The 7,891-nt window shown below is 36.0% G+C and overlaps 1 protein-coding gene across 17 annotated transcripts in view; it reads right to left on the bottom strand.

Moving 5' to 3' along the window:
- Positions 1 to 7,891, bottom strand: part of KLHL32 (kelch like family member 32) — a 116,888-nt gene that overhangs the window by 40,381 nt on the left and 68,616 nt on the right. The window lies entirely within an intron of this gene.

Genomic DNA, 7,891 nt, shown 5'->3' with positions numbered 1-7,891 from the left:
GACCACACTGCTCCCTTCAGGGAACAGGCCAAGAATTCACCTCTATTAGACAGAAGTACCCAGTGCACCTGGGAAATAATCATGTTTACCCACTTTCTCTGTTCTTGCTGCGTGCTCACACCTCTCCTCCTCCCTCCTCCGCAATCCCGGTTTTCATCTTCCAATTTACCGCATTGCTCCCTATCAGCCATCTTCTCCTTGACCAGCCCCATGTGTGAGAATGACAAGGAGCCTCGTCAGTCTCACTTTGCTGGTGAGTTAACACAGGGACTGGAGCAAGGAAGAGAAACAGACTAAATTAAGTCAATTTCACTTTCACTGCTCTGCTGGATGGAATGGCAGCACCAAATGAAACTGACAAGAAATCTTGTAAATGTCAAATGAGCTGCACGGCTGGCAGATAGAGCAGAGCAACAGGGAAGATGGGAAAGTGCGAAGAGGGGTTTTTTTGGAATGTTTTATGGACTACATCTTGAACGTGTGAATTGGGTGCCTGTCCTGATGACTGTGGAGCTGTTTATGCATATGCAATGGAGAGTGGAGAAAGAATTTTTTAACCTGCTTAGAGGAGTCAGTACTGGAGAAAATGGCATCAAATTCATGTGGAGGTTCCTGCTTGTTACATAATCTCCCAGTCTGAACAGTTTACCTGCCCTAGCAGAGTTGTACACTAAAGATAAATCCTATTCATTATCTTACTTAGACTCCTGCATAGGAGTTTCCCATGGTTTTCTTGGAGAACAAAGGTAAGTTCTTTACATTGTCAGAACAAGCACTAAGAGTCATCATCTCAAAAGCCATAGCTATTCTAGTGTCAGCTCCTCCTCCTGCTAACACAGAGGAGGTAAGGATAAATCTGCAGTTGCAGAAATAAAGAGAAAAGAATTAATTTTACATGAAAAGTATCTGGTCTGTGTGCTTGCTTGGTGATTTAGTATCTTCAGATCACAGATGGCACCTCACAGCCACATCACATGGCCTGTGATGGCCATGCAATGGTGACAACAACATGTAAGAGTCTAATCAAAGCAAACATCACAGTATTTGACAAGCAACAACCACAGTTTATTGTCCCTGGTTCAGAAAACTATCTTTCGAAAGAACTCACTGATTGAATAAATGCCAAATGCCAGAAAGAAATTTAGAAGAGCTTAGTGTGTATTTATTGAGCTCTTTTGTGGTCAATGGCTATGTCTAGGGACATAAATAAATAAATAAATAAATAAATAGTCAAGCACTGTGAGCTGAGGATCAACAGTCCCACTAAAATACGTGCCTGGTCAAACCCCACTAAGTGTCAGTTGAGAAGAAGAGGTGGCTTTTAACAGACTTCAGAGGAGGAAAATACTGGAGATAACATAACAAAATCCTTATTAGAGAGAACCAGTAATGAGACACACAAATGCAAACTACCCCTAAAAAAATCTTCACATTTTCAGTGAAATCTGAAAGATACTGGTAAGCCTTCATTTAAGGTTTGAATATTTTTCATGAGCTCTAAACTCCCCTATCCTCTTAAATCACCAGAAATCAAAGTTGTTTTTATGAAAGCTGTCTTACAGTTGAAGAGGCCAAATATACTTATGGATGTATAAATAACATCTCACCAGTTATTTATACTGCATGTAGTAACATATTTCAGATGCATATTTATGTATGTGTGCTTATTTGGTTTTTTTTTGGGGGGGGTGTTTGTCTTTACTTATTTTCATTGCTAAGTTTCAGACGACTTTTGTTGCTTTCTAACATAATGTGTTAGTTACCTGCTGAACTTACAGTCTACTTGTTAATGAATACTGAAATTGAGTTTTGTTAAAAATGGCCTTGGCCTGGAATCAGTAATGTTAATTTCTGATTTTACAAAGTTAGAGTTGATCTACAGGTTTGTATTTCACAGACTAAGAAGCAAATATTGCATTAGGTTTCACAAATTAAAATCAAGTTTATACAGTACTATACACTACTGCCTCAGTTATGATCATAGAGGGCAAAAACGTCACATTGAGATTGCTCAATGTATACCCCAGATCACATAACTTTGCTCTTATAAGTGGTTAAACTTTCAAAAGTAGTCTAAAATGAAGTCTATAAATTAGTTGCAAGGAAAATGCATCTTATCTTTTAGCTTTAAAAAAGTCCCACAGGAAGGATCAAAGCAATCACTGTCAGCTCAGACTGATTTGAATAGATTTTTCACGCTAAAACCTTAATTGAATTAAAAAACTTTGGTAAGTGGTTATAGGTTAGGAAATAGGTTACTAAACAGGAAATTTAGGTGTGTTTATGAGTAAGAGTACTGGCAGTCTCTGCTTTCCACAGATTTTATTATATTACATTAACTGAGCAACTACAAAATTTTGAAGTAGTGTGCGACTTTGTTGTGGTACTTTATTGCAGTGTATGTTCTTTGAAAACAGGCATTACAAACCAGGCTTATGCAATTTTTTGGAACTTTTAACCCCTTTTTCATGAACTTTTATGTATATGCCGCTTATCTTTTTTGAACTGAAGGATGAAATATGGACACAAGCAGAACTGTCAATAAGAGCTGAAGGTAGTGATCCTATCTCTTCTAATATGATGAATGTTACACTGCTGAAACACATTCAGGCTAAGAAAATATGTATAAAATTACAGGTACAGCACTTAAAACTAAGTTGAAATAGTTCTGAAATCTCACAGTGAACTCAAATCAATTAAGTAAATGGCCCAAATTATTTATCAGTGTCTACTTCTAAAATAAGAAACTACCTTAGATCCCATGCATTCTACTCAGTGTGCCTCTCCCCATTGAAAGAAGGGAATCTATTATTCCACACTAAGGATCTTCTGATTCAGTAGTATCAACTTTTAGATGCCAAACCAATTCAACAATAAGCTGACATTTAAAAGCCTCATAAAAGAAAATATTTTCTACAAACAAATATAATCTGAAAGATGACAATATAAAATATTCAAAATAAATGATGTGACAGTGTGAATATTTTGATATAGAGGTGCATTTTAATATAGAGATATGATAAATTGTCAAACAGGAAAAATAGATATAAACATTGTGTTTAAGTAGCTTCCAAAATCATCTTAATTCGTTTATACTTTAAAGAATAATTGCCTTGCAGAAGCACAGAAAAGGATGTAACAGATTGATAAATTAGAGTTAATCATAACCAAGGATACAGCAGACTACAATATACCACTATTTCTGTGTTCCGTGTTATAAATAGCAGAAAAAGCACAAGGAGAACTAAGGGGAAAGAATGCATTTCTTTATGACCTTATTTGAAAGATAAACTCCTTGGGGAAATACAATTTATTCAGATTATCAAGACCCTGCTGTGCAAATCTACAGTCTGGGAGCACACTACAGAGATCAAACAATATTTACTTTATTCTGTTGGGTATAAAAGCTTTTAATGAATGCATAATTAAAACAGCAAAAGTATATACAGCTTTAGAATTCCACTGGCAAGCCAAGCCATTAATATCCAAAGTACCGTAACCAGTTGTAACTCCACCTGCTTCCTAGATTACAATACTGTTCCAAATCAAGGTATTAAATTACTAGCCCTGCTGCTGCAGCAGAGAAGAGTTGCATGGTGACACTATTTCCCCCTTTTCTAAAAGGGGTTCAGCCTCTTTAAAGGAAAAACAAAACAAACAACCCCAAGTGTGAGGTCTCTGAGAGAGGGACATAGCTATTCAAAATCCTTAAGCAGCAGAGGTCTTGACCCTCACCTCCAGGTTCTCTGCCACATTAAATACTATGAACCAGCTGCACCATTCAGAAAAAAACCTTGACAAAAATCATAGCAAAGATGGACCCTAAATAGATAAGGGATAGCAACAAAATGAAAAATTGTAATGATAAAAATACACTTAACTGACAAGAAAAGGGATCAACACAATTTTAAGATTAAAGAAAACCAGTTCTGCTGGGTTTAGCTGTTTCTTTGTATATCAAAAGTTTTAGTTCTGCAAAACCTCACACATTTACCTAAGAACTAACAGATCAGGCACACACTAACAGCACAGCAACAGAGACAAATGTTTCATAATAAGCATAAGCACAAAAAGTATATTTTAGATTTTATTTGAAATTTGCCTCTGTTAAACACCAAAGTCATCCAGTTGAGCCATTAAAAACATTTTGCTGAAGGCTGGTCACAATGAAACAGCTGGCTCAGAATTTTTCAGTGTACAGAACTGATTACTCTTGTTATGAAATAAGTGCAGGCTGCAGATGTGTTTATAGACAAAGTAAAAGATGGCTTTAAGTGACTCGCTTTATACAATTAATTTTTGTGATAGATCACTGCTTTCTCACCACTTCCCGTAATTCTTGCTTTTGTTTTCTCATTTGAGCATGAAAAGTTAATTTGCATCCTTACTGCTATTTCAAAGTAGGTCTAGAGCTAAGTAAAAGACCAACAATATGAAAACATTTCAGCCCTATTATTTTCCTTCTACCCTATGAGAATTCATTTCCCTTCTCACTTATTGTTTCTCCATAGCTGCTCAGTTTTCAGATTTAATCCTGTTGGCTGGTGCTAGTGAGAATCCTCTTTGAAGGCACAGAGGGAGGCCTGTGAGCTTCACAAGCACAGAGGAAAGACATGATATTCTCAGATTGCTCATGTGATGACACAAATGTGTAGTATTCAAAAAAAGCAAGTGAAGTATGCCATATGTAAAACTAAAGAAAAAGAAAACATTTTCTAGAAACTCAGATTGATCTACATTATTAAATATTACAAATATCTTCAACTGCCAATCCAATTACATATTTAAGGTGACCCTGATTATACACAACTTCTATAATTCACATACACATTTATGTGTCTCATGGAAAGAAATAAAATAATGAAATATTAAGACTACACAGTTAAATTTTCAGGTACCAATGGAACAACTACAGGTAAGGTTCTGCAGAGGTTTCAATAGCTGCTCTCCCTTGGTTAACAGATGCTGCTATAAGAATTTTTAAAATTATTTGAAGTGTCCCTGGCATAGGAACGCCCTAAATGAAAAGCTTCACATCTCACCAGCTACTCCTGGCAATAACTGTAGCAATATATTGTATTTAACAAATAAAAATACAGGGATGAAGGAACATGGAGATCTAACCCTTCACCTGGCACTTTTATATCATTTCACACAGCAGAAACACAAAGCAAGGATTTGACGAAATTTATCAACATTTACCATTTTTACCAATTATGGGAGCTTGCCTTTTCTTCAAACATGTTGTGAGAAATAACTTTATCATACACGTTCATCTGTCCTTTATTCCAGCAGAAATCACAGAATATAATCCCTACTTAACCATTTAAAGCCATGAGAATACAGAAGTAGAAGTCTATTCCTCGACTATACCACAAGCTCATCTAAACATCTTCAGCATAAATTAAGAAAGATCCATCTTGTTCCCAACCAGTATTACAAGAAGGCTCAGCTGATTTTGAGACTCCATCTCTTAATTTCATTTCATTTACTCAAACAGTTTCTATATATTGGTTTCTGAGCCAGAATTATCTTTTAGATTTAACAGCACAATGTTTCTCTCCCTGCTTCCCCTTCCCTCAGTATTTACTCCCTTTATATATTTACAGAAAACAATTATATTCCTCCTCAGACCTCATTTTACTAGACTAAACAAAGAAAGCTCTTCTACTCTCCTCATGTAAAGCAGGTCTTCCTGATCATCTTAGCTGACTTTTTCTACACCTCTCACAGTTTTTTGTTTTCTGCATAGACAAACTCTTCCCAGCACTCCTGATTTTCCAAGAGTACCTTGAAGTAGCATTAATACTTCCTTAGCTTTATAAATTAACAGCTTGGAGGTGACTTCATCACTTTCTACAACTGCCAGAAAGGAGGGTGTAGCCAGGTGGGGGTTGGTCTCTTCTCCCAGTGTCAGGAGAAGAGAAAATTTCCTCAAGCTTCACCAGGAGAGGTTCAGGTTGGACACCTGTAAGAGTTTTTTCATTGAAAGGGTTGTTAAGCATTGGAACAGACTGCCCAGGAAAGTGGTGGAGTCATCTTCTCTGGAAGTGTTCAAGAAACAACTGGACATGGTGATGCGATGGTTAATTGACATGGTGGTGTTTGGTCAAAGGTCAGAATCTTGGAGGTTTTTTCCAACCTTAATGATTTTATGATTCTATTCTGTGAAAAGTAAGTAAATTCTCCTTAATATACTGAAAACCAAAGTAAGTCTTAAACCAGTATTAAATATGAAAACTTTTATACAAGAAAATAGAAAAAGAAAAGTTATTTCTAATTCACAGTACATTAAAGTGCAATTCTTATTCTTAATTCATATCTCCATAACCAGCATGGAGGACAGAGGAAGATGGAAAAAAAATTAAAAATCAACATTCCTGATATAGCTGTTAATAGAGGTGTTAGTGTATCTGACAGTTTCCCTTTCCAATGCCTTTTTTAAAATAACTTGTTATTTTGCCAACATTTAATAAGTCAAGCTGAAGTTTTCCAGCTTCAAGATGAATCACTTGAAACCTCTTGAAAACATCCCTAAAAGCATATTATACATTATTAAGAATGAGCCTGACAGGAAAAGACCATTGCTTTTCCATATTAAAAATATTCAGAATAGAAATAGATCATAGGAGTTGCCATCCCTGTGAACAACTTCCACTGACACCCCTCATTAAACCTCTAAAAAAATAATTTGGATATGCTCAGTAACACCTTGTTTGAACCTTTCAGTCCAAAATCTCATCCCATTTTAGCTGCCCATAATCTATTCCACAGCTATACAAGATTATATCCGCATCATTGTGCACTGTGGGCCTAATCACAATGACAAAAGCCAAATGCCAAATGTCTGTTTTTATTGTGCTGCTTGGGATCCACTTTGGAGATCCAGCAGATCAGAAAAAGACACTGTCACTTTCAGATACAGAAGCATGAATAAAACCCCGACCAAGGAATGTGAGAGCAGATCCAGACCCCAGGGATTACAGGAGGCAAATGGTACTGAAATATAGCAGGAGATTTAGAATCACAATTCAGAGAAGACATCGCTTCTTGAAGAGGCTGAGTGACTGCTCCTCCAACTACTCTGCATATATGTAAGTGAAAAATGATCAAGACTGATAAAAAGCATCATCATCGCTAACTAAAAATGGGACGGCAACATTCACAACTCAAGACATTACACTAAATAACAATCAGGGAGCATATTTAAAATTATCAATACACTAATGTTATCTCTCTAGGTATAAATAAGAACCAGGATGTTTTTGTGCAAAGAATATATAATATGATTCAAGCAATTCTTTCAAAATGTTTTTATGACATTTTATTTCTGGAACATTTAATTGATGTATACATGTGCTCTATATTAAGTCCAGCAAGGAGTCACTTTTCTTAAAAACATGTTTCAGGGAACAGCCTGTCACCAAATTCTTAAGGATTACAAAGCTAACAGACACATCTAAAAACTAAGAATTGGAAAAGGGTAGCTGTAGTGACCTGGTTATCTAATAACATCAGAGAATTAAACAAATCGACTAGAATACCTGGAATAACAGGTTACTTAACACAGATCAATTCAAGTCTCAGAAATGTTTGCAAAAGAAACCAAAGCAACAAAACTTATTTAGAATTTTAAGGCATTATGCGGTACTCCATCTACCGAAATGCTGAATCCAACGCAGGATAACTCAATGATGAGTATAACGTTGATAGACAAAAGTCCTCAAGGAATCAATTTTGATCCAATACGGTTAACAGTTTAACTGAAGAAGAGAATAAGTTTTGTCTGTAGAGTCTGCAGAAGACTCTGCAAGGACAGCATGAGTATTGTCAGGCTTCCTCTGTTAAGTAAAAAGAAAAAATTAGTGTAGATATAGAATGTCTATATCTA

The sequence above is a fragment of the Taeniopygia guttata genome, chromosome 3, assembly GCF_048771995.1.
Source record: "Taeniopygia guttata chromosome 3, bTaeGut7.mat, whole genome shotgun sequence".
NCBI classification, from domain to species: Eukaryota; Metazoa; Chordata; class Aves; order Passeriformes; family Estrildidae; genus Taeniopygia; species Taeniopygia guttata.
Note: the sequence above shows the minus strand (reverse complement) of the source record. Positions and strands in the feature narration are given on the sequence as shown.